The 16,792-nt window shown below is 31.9% G+C and overlaps 1 protein-coding gene across 2 annotated transcripts in view; it reads right to left on the reverse strand.

Moving 5' to 3' along the window:
* Positions 1-16,792, reverse strand: part of LOC118182863 (agrin-like) — a 1,858,472-nt gene that overhangs the window by 1,307,662 nt on the left and 534,018 nt on the right. The gene's annotated exons all lie outside the window — the stretch shown is intronic.

Consider the following 16,792-nt stretch of genomic DNA (forward strand, 5'->3'; position numbering starts at 1 on the left):
GTTATTTATTGCTTTAAAATACAGAAGAATTATAGTATATATGAAATATTCTTTATAACTGGTCCACTGTTAGTTTCTGAGAGGAAAAATAATGCATTTTGTATACAGTGTCGTCTCAAACACCGCAGTTATAAAATACTTCAAAATCTGAATATTTATTAAATACAAAGCATTTGCGTGTATTTTAAAACTTCCAGAATTTCCTTTATGTCAATTTTTTCGCCTTTTTTTATTGATTTCAATTTGAACGAAGATTACCTTTAAATTGATAAAGGTTGTTTAAGTATTATTCAGTATACATAGACTAACAAACTTAAGCATCTGCAGAACATTCAGCGAAATCATAAATCCGCATATTAGGGGAGGTGCCCACATAGATTAAAGAATTGTTTGCCTTATTTGTTAAAACGTATTACTAGGCAGAGGAAATTGTATACATAGAAAGAGAAACTTTCTGTGTGCTTGAAAACGGCAAACGCTTCTTCACTATGTATATAATTTTATCTATAAATGTTCCAATTATTTCTTATTAAATTAACAAATAATAATTTTCGACGTAAATTAGCCTTTCTCCTTGAATAATAAAATTTAAATAAGAAACGTGTTTATGTTTACCGGCCAAAACCTATTAAAGTAAAAAAATACTACAGTACATTCTGGTATTTGTAGATTTAACGAGAAAATTATAAGTGAGGCTTGCTCTTTACTATTAATATTTTTTAACTGAAAATGTGGCACATGTTTTTAAAAATATTAATTATGACTTATAAAAGGGCAAATGGTAGAGTATAATAATGGTAACAATTAATTATCTTTATGAAAAGTGAGCTTTAACTACAGTTTCAGCTATAAAATATTTTTTCTACTGTTTGTGGTCCGTTTCATTAAAATTTGCAGCTGCTTTAAATAAATATATAATGGATATATATTACAATATAATCTTTTTTCTGGGAAAAAAACTGTTAAATTCTAATTTAACGTAGCAGATGACAATTTTTTCCCTGACTTCTTTTAGCTCTCAGTTTTGAACTCTAATGATTTTCTAAAATACTAAATCATGCTTTTATTATTTGCACAATAAACTGGAATTTCTTTGAAAAATCAGCTTTTTTTCCCTTGGCTTTGAAAAAGTTCTATTATATATACTTTCATCTGCGTAAAATAATTAATGAACTTACCACCTTTTCTACTTAACAGAGAAAAAAAAGGCGAAAATGGATTAATTATGTTTAATTTTTAATATAGGTATTGAGTTCTACATTTATATCTTTACGCCGGTTTGCCGAAAAAAAAAACTGCTCATGGTCTCTAGTTTGAACACCTAAAGTTAGGCTGAGGGAATCTATTTCCATTAGCAAGGTTTCGCTAGTAATTGAAAAAAGGAAGCTATAATTTAACAAAAAAGTGCAAGTGATTAGTTTTCTTTAAAAGAAAAGTTTTGAAACAAACGCAGGAAAAGAATATTTTCCAGCTTAATTTTGCCCTCGTTTCATCAACGAAATTTCAGAAAGTAAAGAAAAAAGCTTGAAAATACATGCATTAGAATGAAATAGCTCCGTAATCTTCCAGAACAGCAAAGATATATCTCAAAATCCATTTACATCTAGGGAAAATGTAGCGATAAAGGCTCTGTTATGTGCATAGATGGTATACGTCAGGTAGTTTATAACAACTCATATTTTGATCCTAACGGAAATGCATTTTTTTTTTTTTTTTTTTTTTGCAAGCAGTGAAAATTATATTAAAATTCCAAAAGTTTAAATTAAGGGAATAAAAAAAGATTTAGAAAATAAGAAAGTTCTTATTTTTTGCTTGGTTTATATAATATATTTACAATATCTAATCTGTGCAACAAGATCATAATAATTAAGTGCCTCTTGAATATTTCAATATCTTATCACAAAGTGGCATCAAGATGTTGAATACAACTTAGGATATATTTTTAAGGGTATAAAACTACAATTTTTAACATTAGAACTACTACTAAGAAACGTAAACCTCATTTCATGTTGCCCGTTAATTGAACGGACATTTCCGAGAGATATCTTATATGTTTAGTAAAATCATTTAGCTTTAGCGCTTTTATTTATATGCGATAAATGTAATGAAAAACAATTTTCAGTTCTCACTGGCAAAATAGTCTAACTAGGTGGACCCAGTGCGTACTATTCTTCGAAAATGGCTCTCTACGCTAAGCATTTTTTGGGAATGGCCGAATTCATTGGCCATATACCCATCTTGTCCAAGTGAACGTTGTCTAGGATGCACACAGGAAGCAGACTGCTATTATACCCTCAAACAAGGAAAGGGAAACAATAGATCAGCCACGCCTTTGACAGGAATCGAATCTACGGTTTTGGGTTCGGAAGTCAATGTAATGTAATTTTTGTTGCAATAAATTAAATGATAAAGAAGTTTCAAAGACTTTATTAGATAGGATAAAATAAAATTTTGATCCTTTTTCGTTGACAACAAAAGCTATCGTAATTTAAAATAAAATCACTTTCATGTTTTCTGTAATGATACAAAACAAGCGACCTTTATTTAGACCATTGGCAAATTCAGTGTTGCAAACACTGGTAATTCAAGTTTGCATTATAAATTAGTAATTTGATATACGACGCGACAGATAGGTATATGTAAAATTAATATCACATAAAAATAAGTGCTTTGAATTCCAAAACTCTTATAGACAAAAAATATCTATTATCAAAATTTCAACGTATTTCGTTATTTATAATGCAAAGCTTCATTAATGAAAGAGTATTAAAAATAATATTAGTTAAATTAAAAGTTCACTTCGTCAGTATTTTATAAGCAAAAGAAGTATACCATCAAACACAGAATCCCAAAATGAATGCAACGGACTAAACAATTTTATCCTTAATTAGGTGAATAATTATTCAAATTTATTCCTGTCACGTTAATTAAGTAAAACTTTTCATCAGTTTACTGCTTTTATTTTCAAGTTGAGAACAGAAAAAGCATTTTCTGCATTCGCTTTAGTTATGTTTTATTAGCGTTATAGATAATAGAAACTCATTTTTAAATGTGTAGTACGGCGATTTCTTCAAAAGCTTAGTTAATATTGTTTCATATTTTAAGGTGGCACGAAACATTCTTTTAAATATAGCTGCTTTTATTCAACTTCCATTATCGTTATAAAAATTATAGCTTGCATGAGGATTTTTTTTCTTAATGATTCAGTTAAATTATTTTGTATAGGAGTGACTTCATTATTGCTAAGCTCATGTTTTCTACCTCAATCAGATGTGATAATTTAGAAATGATTAATTAATTCTCGTGCATTTATTTAAATAATTTTATGCAAATTTATACTTGTAATAAAAATAATTGCAAGCATAATAAAAATACAGAAATTCTTGTAACGATAAGAACTCTGATTCATAACAATTATGATTGTTATTATCATAAGGTAACCAGCAAGTACGTCAAACGCTTTTGATCTATGTCAGTTGCTCTCTTACAATCCATTTTTACAAAATATACTATTCTTTATTATGCAGTAATATTTATATTTTGAATTAAATAAAAATATTACTGCATACTTTGAAAAATGTTGAAATATTATGTTAAAAACATTTTTTGCTACTTTAATATACATGAATATTCTGCATTTTAAAACAATAATGTTTCATCATATAAAAATGTAAAGAATAAACGCAATAATCTTCATTTTAAAACAAGAATAATATTTCGTCATATAAAAATGTAAATAACAAGTATGGCAAAATGCATATAAAACAATAATAATGTTTCAGTATGAAGAAATGTACAGAAAATGCAGCGAACTATAATATAGACCGATGCATGGATGTATAGTAATTGAAAATTCGGATAAACCGAAGAACCATAATCGTTTCAAATAAAATAATTCTTTCATAAATTACATTTTGGACATTTATGGGAAAATGTATAATTTTTAGCATATTTTACTAAATTTTACGATCTATTGCTATATAAAGGAATCTGAAAATGTTAAGCATATTCTGTTAAAAAAATCTGGAAAATTCCATTTCACTTGCAATAGTTGAATTTGCCAGTTAGAGGGAGTTAGTGTATTAATATCGAAATTTAATGTTTACGTATCCGGATTTATACATTAAATATACAAAGTAACATCATTTGGGAAGCTGTAGCCATTGTTTTTGTGCAGGTGGAGTTATATTTCGGCCGTATTTTGAATAAAAGATGTGTGAGAAAACAAACTTAAGTTTCATTCACGAAACCCAGATCCATGCCGTGCTAAAATCATCATACCACCTGCTTCCCTGTTATCTTTTATCAAGATAGTTCACTCCGATTGTTTTTAGATAACTGAAACTACATCCAAAACAACACGATGGTCAGTCACTATTTAAAAAGCGTGCTTCCAGGAATGCCCTGAGTTCTGAGGTATAGTAGATATGAAGCATAGCCTTGTGATGGATGTTGCTTTAATTGCGACTAAATAATTATATTTTACATTACAAAGAAAGCTTCCCTGCAATCACTTTCTATGAACATTTTTACTCCAAAAATTATGCAGCGAATATGTAAAATTGTTTAAATAAAAAAATACATGTATTAATTATTTTATAATGTAATTACTCCTCTCTCAGTAACTAGATAGCACGTCCGGCTAGCATCGGGAGGTCTGTATGTGGCGCCCGAACTAAAAGATGGTGGGCGATAATTCATCACGACGTGGATAAGGCTACTGGGTTCTCTCATTTCCATTTTCCCTTAAGGTATTTACTACCTCCTTTTCTCATGCTTTCGTGGTACATAAGGTATTTACTGCCACCTTTTCTAATGCTTTCTTGGTAAGATTGGATAACACCTTCTGCTAGGAATCGGGAGGTTAGTCGTTCGAATCCCGGGAAGGGCATTGCCCATTTTGCAAGTCTCCTGCTTCAAAAAACCTCAATGACTCTACAACTTTAACATGAAAGGTTTGCCATACACTGAACTTTAAAATAAAATAAAATGGGTAGGGAAAAATATTACTTTGCGATATAGATTATTCTTTAGAACTTCCTTATAAATGCCATTTAGGGTTTTCAGCTTTAAAATGGTTCTTACCTTTACCTAGAGTTCCCTACTTGCTTCAGCATCAAGATGCCAGTAAATGTCTTCATCATACAAAACTATTATTTTAATTTGAATTAGACCACCTCTGTAAGAAATAACGTCTGATCTACGATTCCTTTGCGATATTAATTAGCAAGATTTCATAAATTACGAGAAAGGCAGGGTACACTCCTGATAAAGGAATGAATCTATGCACATAAAGTTAAACTTATGAATACAAATCTACAGAGCGCTTCACTAATCCTTGAATTTGAAATCCAACTCATATACTTACACCACTTTTCTTTGCAAATCAAAATAAACGTTCTTTTGTATAATGATCATAGGACCTCAATGTCATTAGATGAGATAAAGCAATTCAAACACATCCAAAACACTTTTTTCAGTGCTTCAAAGAAAAAGAATATGACGGTAATAATACATTTGTATCGGCGGTGAAACTCGGAAACATTAATTCCTCTGCTTCAGAATGCAAATAACAGACGGATTCAGCAGTGAATAAACAAATATTATTTTTTTTATTCTAACTGAAGTCATAAAATGTGAAGACAAAAGGATTGGGACTCTTGTCTTCTTTAAGGTGACATTTTGATTACTGTTGAGCATCATCAGCAGTTATAAATATAAAAATAACCGAATTATTCTTTACCGAGGTAAATAAAGCATGGCTTTAGAACATTTTTCGTTAACTGCAATAATACTGCAAATTTTGTTAAAAAATTATCAGATGCATATATAATTAATTAAATATATTTTAAATTATATCAATAAAAACATTATTAAAACATAAAATAAGGTTTCAAATAATTAAAAAGTATTTAATTATTTTAATTTAATTTAAGGTAATTTAATTTACATTAAATGTTAAAAAAAAGTTAACGTTAAAAAAACGTTAAGCGTTAACCCTCTCACTGCATACGTTTATTTAACAAAATAGGTTCAAAAATTGCGTATTTGTTTTATTACATATTTCAAATCTACATATATTTTAGAGTTAAAATATACAACAAATTTTTGTAAAAAAAGTTTTTTTTTCTATATAGAATTAGATCATAGAAAAAGGTTGTCAGAATACTGAAATTGAAGAATAATGATATAAAAGGAAAATTCTGAAAATTAAAATTGGTAAAATTATGATTTATTTTTATAAAAACATATATACTAATGAAAATATATGCATAATGTAATGTTTTGCATATACATTTGGAACCACTGTCCAACATTTTCAATAGAAACTGAATTTTCAGATTCATTATTATCTGCGCATCATTATGCGCAAAATGCTACATTAAGTATTCTTGTATATTTGGCAGAAATGTGGACAACTAACACCATCTGTTAGTCCACATCTAAATAAACAATTAAACATCACAGAAAAGCTGAAATTAAACCTTGAACTAGGAAAAAGCGGGTTGCACAGTTAAATAGACGGCAAAAATTCATTCTCGCGGAAATCGCGGGTTGCGCACATTTTGCTACTTCTACGTTGTCCGTGGAAATCACGGGATGTGCAGCGAGAGCGTTAAAAAGCGTTAGATGTCTAAAAGTGTTAAGAAACTATAATTTTTTGGTAGCGTATGTCTAACGAGGCGTATGGGACAGATATTAAGAGTTTTATGCTTTATGTAATCATGCGGATGATAAACGTTATGGTAGCATAAAGTAAAGTAAAGTAGCATAAAATTACGTAAACTAACAAGCTAACAGCTAACAGTACAAAATATTGCTACTGCTACATGATAATAGTAGCAGTTGATGAATTTAATTTATCTCATAATAATAGTAGCAAAAGAGAATCAATAAAAAAAGAGAATAAATAAAAAAAACACAACATTTATTTTCAAAATGTTGACTAATTCTAGGCTAACTTTTTAAAACTCAAGTTTGAAAGCTTTCAGATTTTATATTATTCCCAAGGGGGGTATTATTTTAACGTTTTGTGAGTTACTTTTACTAAATATCATGTTCTTCACAATTAAAGTACATAAAATTCAATTTAACAGCAATACCACGAAATAATTTAAAAAGAGCATATACCGTATTTGACGGCATATAAGACGCACTGTTTTTCTTAAATTTGGTCTCAAAAAAGTTACCTGCGTCTTATACGTGAAGGACACAGTCTTATACATGAAGGTAATTGCATTCAATAATTGTTTATTTGGCTTTTATGAAACGTGAGAACTAAAAGAAACCACGCTATTGAAACGTTTTTCTTTGTGTGTGGCCGTCTAAATAAGGGTGCGTCTTATATGCCAGTGCGTCTTATATACCGTCAAATACGGTATTTAGATTTTCCGATACACAGCCTCGTGCGCTGGAGATAAAAATACTGTTTTTTTTTTCGTAAGTGTTGTCATCGCTCACTTTGAAATCGTTGAAATGAAAATATGAAAAAGATAATAAAACAAATTCCAAACTCCAAATTTGGGTTTTCAGATACCCATATTAGAGTGCAGAACTACGTTATTCAGAATTTGATGTCTCTAAGTACCATTGTTTTTTCACAGTGCAAGAAACTTACACACATTCACGCAGATTCTTCATTATTTATTTCTAAATATAACGCAGGGTGATAATATTTGTTGGCAACAATTTTAAAAGTTAAGCACCGTTTCTAGTGAACTAACACAAAATGCCAAAATGAAATTAATAATCCTTCTGGGCAAATTGGCCCTTTGGGCCAAAAATAAATTTAAAATATTCCTAATTTTTGTTCAAGTACTCAAACAGTTTACAGATTTGTTAATAGTTTCGTTACTGCATTTTAAACTTATAGGTAGAATTCTTTGGCTGCGAAGTTTTGCTTTCCCTATATGTCTGAGCTTAAAATTATTAGAGCTCTCATTCTTCATAGCTTCCAGCATAACTTGTTGAACTGTCAGAAGTGTATTCAGTATTTTGAGATAAAATTATCAAAGGCTATGTTTACTGCTTCTATGATGCCTCTTATGCAACATGTATACGAGCCAGTTTATCTTAGAAAGTTTTCCACGAAGGTGTCCCTCCCTCCCCATAAGCAGATAGCCTTCGCATTCTTTGCCATAAATAAATAAACTAAACCAAACCTTGCCATACTTAAATAAACTAAACCAAACCGAATACGCCGCATCATCAGGAGAAATGCATTTGCAGGTTAGGTTATTTAATTATGGAAAAGCCTCGATGGCTATCTGCCTAAGGGAAGGGATACCTTCGTGGAGGACTTTCTAAGAGGAACTGGCTCGTATGCACGTTACACACGGAAAAAACCACGAAAACACCCATGCAACCAGCCCGTTCGCGGGATTCGAACCTCGGACCGAACTACCAGTGTTCAGCGACTTTACCGCTCGGCCGCTGGTGGGCCAAAATGCATTTGCAGACGAACGACCATTTACACTATTCCATTATGTCCTCCAACAGGGAAATTCGGTGATCATTTACATTTTCTGCCAATAGATGTATGTAATGTATGTTTGTAATGTTTGTATGTAATGTATGTTTGTAATGTATGTTTGTATGTAATGTTATGTTTCATGTATGCATTATGGCCTATGAACACCCAGGTCACTCAGTAACTCCCGGTGCACCCTTGTGGGACCCCAGGGAGTTCTTGTATCTATATAGGGGAGAGCGTGGGACATATGCCTGTTTACCTCCGTTAAACACCAGGCGTCCCCGTCCTCCGTCACCTGTCACCTGCCAATAGATGTCTCTGGACTTTAAAGTATGGGATTCGGACAGATCCGAGTTTTTTGTAGATTTTTATCCTGATTATGAATTTTCAAAGTTAAGCCTGTTAGTAATATTTAAATTAATAAGTTTTTTATGCATGTAATGAACATCTGTGATTGCGTAGAAGCTTATTTTTAATAATTTTAAAAGAAGTAAATTAAAATATATATATATTTTCTTTTCTAGATGCTTTGAGTATTTCTGAAAAAATATATGATTAAAACTAAAGTATACAGCTAATACAAAAAAAAAAAAACAAAAACAAAAAAAAAAAAAAAAAATTCAAATCAATAGTTTAAAAATAGCTAGTAGTTTAAAAATACAAGGCAATTGAAACGGAAGTCTGGTACTTGCAAAATGTGTGGTATATTTTTCAGTATACATCATTCACTTCCACGTAAGATTGCATTTGTTTGAGAGAAGAAGTTTATTATGTAACATCAAATTCTAGCGTTAATTTTTTCAAACCTCAAATTTAAAATAAAACGGAAAACATATAACAGAAACAAATAAAATTTTAGCATAAAATTTTGCGACGTCATAGCTGGATATTTTATTAGAAGAGTTGTTTATGTTTTAGGGTCCAACAGAGGGCGACCGGTTAGTTCAGTAAGGATTCCAATCATCCCATTCGACGGACTGGCAGCATGGGCGTGTTCATGGTTTTCTCCATGTGTAACGTGTAAACGAGCCAGTTTCGCTTAGAAAGTTCTCCACGAAGGCATTTCTTCTCTTAGATAGATAGTACTCAAGTGCTTTGGCGTAATCAATCAAACCCATTTATGATGTAAAAGGATTCTGTGCAGTTATATTCTATATGTAATGCATAAAATATTATTTTTGATTTATAAATTTTAATTTCAGAACCATATTTATAGAAAAAGTTATAAAGACGAACTTTCCTTTTATTCGTCTACTGGAGCAATACTTAATCAAAGAAACAGGAATTACAATTTTTCGGTCTTAGGTGAAAACTTAACATTGCATGTCTTAGACCTTAGCAGAACCGGTTGATAATCCTTGGGTAAATATTATGAACATATTCACTGATTTCTTCTGAGAAGAATATAAGGGTAATATAATTTTAACAGCTTCGCAGGCCCAGAGAGGAGAACAATTTACTAATACTACTTTGCTCTCAAATTGCTAAGGTGTATTTTATGTTTGATTCTAATACATTACCATTTTCTACTTTACTTTCAAATACGATATTATTCAGTACTGATTATTGTTCCCTTACTTTACACCCACACAGAAACTTTATTTAATCTTACTGTAATATTTGCATTTCGAATCACTGTTACCGTGAGTGAATATTCACCTTCAAATCTTTTGTTAGATATATAAATTATGAAAATGCGTATCTTCAGCTTATATATCTGATTTATAAAAAATTCTGAGTTAAATTTTAATTATTTTATTTTTCTGTTATGATGCTATCGAACTATTATTATACTATTTAAAACGCTAAAGGTAAAAGCGGTATTAAAAATTAAATAAGGCAGAAAACCGGTGCGTTTAGTGTTAATAACCACATAGAGCGTGATTTGAAATACATAAAAGGTAGAATTGTAATAAATGAGTAAAAAAGTCAGAATAAACTGCTGTGGAGATACATTTCCATTGAAATATCATTCATCAACCTTGGCAATACATTTTAACTGCAAATTTTAAACATGTGGAGCATCAACGGCGGAAATACGGCATTTGCCAATAGTAACTTACTGCATGATTAACTTAATTATTTAAACTTATTCCAAGATAAAGGTACTGAAGCAATACTGAAGGAGGAGTAGTGTAATAATATTGTCGATATTACGTTTCGTACGGTATTCTTGCTTACAGTACAAAACACAAAAAAGTTGTGCAGGCCTTATTATTAAGATAAATGAACATTAAAACGAGCTTAATACTGAACAAACGCAATAAAAAAAAATTGAGTTGAAAATTTCAGGAATTAAAATTTTATTTCAGCCGCAGCAAATAGCCTTGTCTAAATTAATTAGATTATTTTGAGGAGGTTTAGAAGGCTTGCGCAAGTTTACAATAAGACAAGCTATTTTAATGCAAAGCGCATTTTATAATTATTTCGATGAAAGCAAAGCCTATCTTTTTAAAGTAGTGTTCCGATTAACTGCTATAATACAGAAGACAGCAATCACGATAAAATCAAAATCAGAGTTAATCCCAAAACAATTAAAAAGCATAGGAAATAGTAATAACACATATTCTAACTAACGAAAAATACTACAAGGTAACCAAAAAATATTTTATTACTTTTGAATGCCCATTTGATGAAGCGCCCTCACAGAAGAACCGAAATGATTCACACCCCAAAAATATAATGGAGAGTTATGTGTAACCATTGGCCTGAACTAAAATAGCCACGCTGCGTTCCCGCAGCAATAACCGCTCGTCATGTGACGAATAGAAATGAAGGTAATGTTAATATTTGTTTTCTGTATGAGCTGTAGGTCATACAGAAACATACTTGAATATAGGTCTGTCAGCAGCAGTAGTATGTCGTCTAATAAGTCAGGCATATTAAGATGATGCAGTGAATGAACGTGTCATCAGGCATTGGTTCCATAAGTTCAGCTATGAAGATCTACAGAATTTGTATTTAATTCTACTGCTACAGGTGTCGAATGACGAGGTCCTAAGAGCAGCTATGGAGGAGGATAGCAGTCAAACGTATGGTTAACTTACCAAATGCTTCCAGCTTTCCTAAGAAACAATCAAACTTCATCAGCAGCGAATACGAAATGTTACAAGTTAAGAAAATGGGTACCCTGTACATTATCGGCAGTCAGCATAAAGCACGAGTGATAGACGGTTTTTCGTTGCTGTCTCGGCATCGCAACACGTCCATTTAGGCAAGTGTTCATAGATGACGAAATATGGGCGCTGTATTACATTTTCAGGCGTACATTCCAGGCGTAGACATTGGTTATCACCCCGCGACACTGGACTTTATACCCATGCAAGATCAGACTGTGCGCCTGGTGGACCAATTGCCAAGCGATGCATTATTACGAGGGTGTGTTGTATTCCCACAGCAGTTGGAGACCACATATGGCAAGGATGATTAGGGATACAATTCAGTAGATTAGATAGAAGACACTATGCTCGCCTTACCTTAGCGCCCATAAATTCTCATCTGCTCCATTTCCTGTTCCTTCACTTTCCGCCTCCGTGGAAAATTCTCCCAGATTGTGGCAGACTGCGGAGGTCCATCACAAATTTCTTTGCATCCACGAGTACTCGATTTTCATCGTCAAGCCATTGCAGAGCTGCAGGATCGTTCTTGAAATGTGGTAAAATGTTCTGGACAAAAAGTGTTAAAGTGTCGTGGATGAAAATTATTTCGAGACCTAATTCTGATATCATACGTCTGTTTCTAACAATCTCGAATGTTTTTGGTTATCAAACATTAAACCTTTCTATCTGTCATTTTAAACAATTTAATTCGGGATTAATTTTATATAGTTAAGTAAATTAAACCAGGATTCAAAACAAGACCACTCATCAAAGCGGAAAAAATTATGTTTTTTATTCATATTACTTTTGCATTTCGATGCGAGTAAATAAGAAATAAAATATTAATGGATGTACACTTAATTTTACGATTTAAAATTTTATTTTCAACGGATGATTTAACAATGTTTATAAGTTCTAAATTGTGTGAAATTAAATTTACAGCACATATACTGCCAATATGTGCTGTTGTGGATAGGAAATTTCCTAAATACTGTGGTTCCTAAATACTGTGCTATCACTGTTGTTAGCCCAAGCATTTTTTCGCTTTTGTATCTCTCGTGAAATTTTTGCTTTATTATTTCACGGTCCGTGATAGTAATTTCCATCTTTCCGCAATAAAAAAAACTTAACACTTTTTGGGACATTCAGGAGCTGAATGTACATCACTAACGCTAAACGTCTCTTACTCTGATATTGGGAAGACGATGTTTACTAAAAGATTACAGGGTATAAATTTCTCACATCAAGTTCTAATTTTGAATTCACTGTATGAAAGAGCTGCACTCGAAATGTATATTCCTTTCAAACCGTAGTGAATTCGAAATCCCATGTAGAAACGCTATAATTCAAGGACCACTTTAGACCTAAAGCTCAGAAGTTATAACTGAACGTGGGTTAGATAATTATTGCGAAATTACATCTGAATCTATAGTACTAGAGTATAATTTGTGCATATGTCAAATTTAAGTAACTTATGTTTCAACCACAATTTTATTTCTACGTTCATTAAAGATGTATTCTATCATATATCTTCTGAATGCTTTAAACTTCTGTACCAAAAATTATAATCATTACCATTTACTTGGTTTTCCTTAATTAAATCTTCCTTTCCAGATCATAAATTGTGTGCGAAAATTTAATTCCCTGCATGAATTCCCAAGTGTACTCAAATGATTTGAAATGATGTAAGGCACTTGTAAATTTATTTGCATTAGGAGCCTTGAGCGCCAATTTTCTTCGCCTGTCCGAGAAAATAACTCTTCCAAAGCCCATTAACGGACCTCGCGCGCGTAGTTTTATTCATTCATGATTTATTATACCCAGCAGCCCTTTCCCGCGCTATATAGTCCCGTCATCTCCTCCTGTATGCGCTCTCTTATTTCATTAAGTTCCCTTTGACGTCCAGAAAATTTCACCATGAATAGGATTATGTAAATATCTCATCAGAAAATTGGTAAAACGACACATCTCGCTTAATTACCTCTACCAAAATGTGTGTATTCACGCCCAAACTAATGCTGATAATAAAGGCGAGAACCTTTAATCTGGCAGAAATTAGAAACCATTTATTCAGTATGAAAATTCCCATAAGTCTCTTAGCAAGCTCTACCGATTTATTCCGTTTTTCCCAAGTGAACCTTCAGTGTACAAATGGATTGGGTTGTACGTTGCTCAACTTACGATAGTAAGATTATTAGATTCATTGCTGAGAACAATGGATTCGTGCGTTTATAGCTTTGTTAAATTCGTTGTATTAATTTAATCAGTAATATAGATTATTACGTTAATCTTAACGTAAAACATAAATAGCTTTTAGTCTCAGTGGAAGATCTGGGTCACTGTCTGTAAGTTCCTAAGGGCATTGATTTTGCAGTAATTACAGTTATGAGCTGAGATGCATAATTAATTAATACTCAGTGAAACATTAGAATGAATATATATATAAGAGGTGATGTGATCATGTTTGGTAAGGACAGTCAACATAAAGAATATCGCTTAGGAATTATATAAAACTCAGTAGTTTCGCTGCAATGCAGTAATAGTCATGAAATTTGAAATTTTCTCATTAAAAGAACAACAGCGCGAAATTGTGAACGAATACGTTAAATTCTAAACGAGACAAAATCAAAATATCAGAAACTGTTAATTAATAAAGATTTATATCTATTTGAATATGATCACTGCATTGCCTTTAGGCAGCCTGTATCGTGATTTATATCTTAGATCTAAAAAAACCAAGCTAGATATAGTCGTTATTCCTATACTGAAAATAATGTAAACATCTTGAATGTTACTTCTGGTATTTATATGAACTATGTCCCCCATTAACTCTATCAAAACAAACTTTATTTTCGCTAAATATGTCGATTAAATTTTACTTTTATGTAAAATCCTTAAACAATGACTACATTTTGAGGACTGTATACTATGCGTTTCAAGTTTTCCAAATATTCCAGTTTCAATTAATACTCTAGATAACATATATCACATCTGAGAGAGATTAAATATTATCACTTTTATTCGAAAATATCAGTTTAAAACCATAAAGAACATGTCATTTTACAAAATTTCAGTGTACTTCGTTTCCTAAGAACATTACAACTCTCCTCATTATTTCTTTACTTTCTTAATAACAACCTCAAATTAGGTGTAGTTTTCTTCCATTGAATTTTATTTCATCAGCCAAAACTTTACATTTTAATGCAGCCTAATGCTAGTGTACGCTTGCAGTTCAGAATAAAACCTTGCATAATTTTACATAAATTATTATATCATTAAAAAATTGCCAAAAATATTTAGTTCAAATGAAAAACGCTTAGCCAAACCTAATGCTATGACTAATATCCTAGAAGGTTAATGTAGTATACACATTATAGGAATTTTTATTACGGTATGTGCTAAAGTACTTATGTTATACCCTGAAGCTTCTGAAGACGACCTTTTCTTTTTGGTCCTAGTCCTGAATTCTTATCTACACGAATAAAGAACATAAAGCTACGTCACCCGCTATGTGAACATCACCTGCTACGTGAATTTATGAATCCATGCCTCAATTATAGCCATTTTATATTTCAAGATATATTTATAAAATAAAACGTATTATCCTGTCTCAGCTGCACCTTGTAATTACGTGGCTTCTTTAAAATATACTCATTCTAAAGGTTAAGTAATAAAGAGGGGAAAAGAACATAAAAATATAAAAGTTTGTTCGAACTGACTGAAGTTCTCAGAGAATCATGAGAAAGTCAGTAACGGAGGGAAATTCAAAGGAAAATATTAATATAGTGAAAAATAATATAGGATTTTATGTCAAAACGTCTTTCTTGGTTATCTGTCACTGCAGTATATAATGACGCCTGCTGGAAACATATACCATACGTCGTGTATTATACCAATTAGAACATGTCCAGTTGCGCTTTCACGTATTCCTGCCCATGTACGCAATAGAAACATTCACAACTTGTAAAGACTTCGGAAACAGTCATGGAAAATATTTAAAGATCTTCCTATATTTTCAATGCTTACAATGTCCCATACCGGCTAGATGAGATTCAAGTTAATTTATTTTGATGGTCGTTACATATCAGGCAGTGTTTCCCATTCTAAACACTTGCTGGAAATTCGAGCTCTGTGAACTCGTGTGACATCTCCCTTAGAAATTAATCAGGAGCCATGGCTGCAAGATATAAGACAAAATATTGAGGGAGGATCTAACATCTTCACTGCAGTGTAGTCATGTTACCATGAAATATGATGTGGAGATCAGTCCTGCCATCAACAGCAATTCGCGCCAAACTATTAAACTTCAGCCTCTATATATAGGTACTTCATAGACGGGCATAATAGAGGTTTCTGCAGCAGTAACTGTTGATAATCACTCTGTAAACTAAATCATGATACATCTGAAGACCATTTAAAATGAGCTCAAGATCATATTAAGGCAGCCTTTCTATACGAAGGTGCCACTGAAAGGAAAACTAGTAATCCTTGCCACAGCGTTTAATATTTGGTGTTTGGACTGCTTACGACTACCATTCCCTCCTCTCATGACGTCTTGTTCCTTCCCATTACGTGGAGTCACTGTGTGGATGTCGTAGACTCTTGGCTATTTTGAATTTTCTTCTAAATTTCGCACGTAGGAGATATATGTTTAACATAAAACATGTCATTCTTATACAGAAGATGTTAAAATATTATTAGTTGCACATTGTTTTCATGCAGACTAGGTTTTCCATGGGCGCATCTTTCACGCATATGAATTTTGTTCCCACATAATGAATCTTTCAATGAATAAGCTATATTTCCTGTTTATGTCTTGATATTAGGATGCCAAAATATTTTCACAGCATTAAGAAATCGAACCTTCTCTCTATTGCGTTAGAAATGATTTTTTAAAAAAGACATTTCTGCAAATAAGATAACGTGAGTTCTGTGCCAACCAGCATAATCTATCGAGTTCTTCGTACACTCCCAACTCTTGTAAATGTAATGGTAGAGCACAGATTCCCTAGGCAGAAAGCTGAATAGTTTATACGGAAAATGTATAGCTAGCTTAGTTTTAAAACTAATTCATTGGAAAAGTACATTTCTCAAATCTTCATTATTCAATGGTAAATGTTACGGACGCGTTAAGGAAAACATAAACTATTCAGTCTAAGAACAATATCACCTCCTCAGTATCAGTTCAATATGCTGTTAAGGAAAATACGAAAAAAAATTT

This window comes from Stegodyphus dumicola, chromosome 2 (assembly GCF_044657685.1).
Source record: "Stegodyphus dumicola isolate Sdum_Otavi_A_Nest chromosome 2, ASM4465768v1".
Lineage (NCBI taxonomy): Eukaryota > Metazoa > Arthropoda > Arachnida > Araneae > Eresidae > Stegodyphus > Stegodyphus dumicola.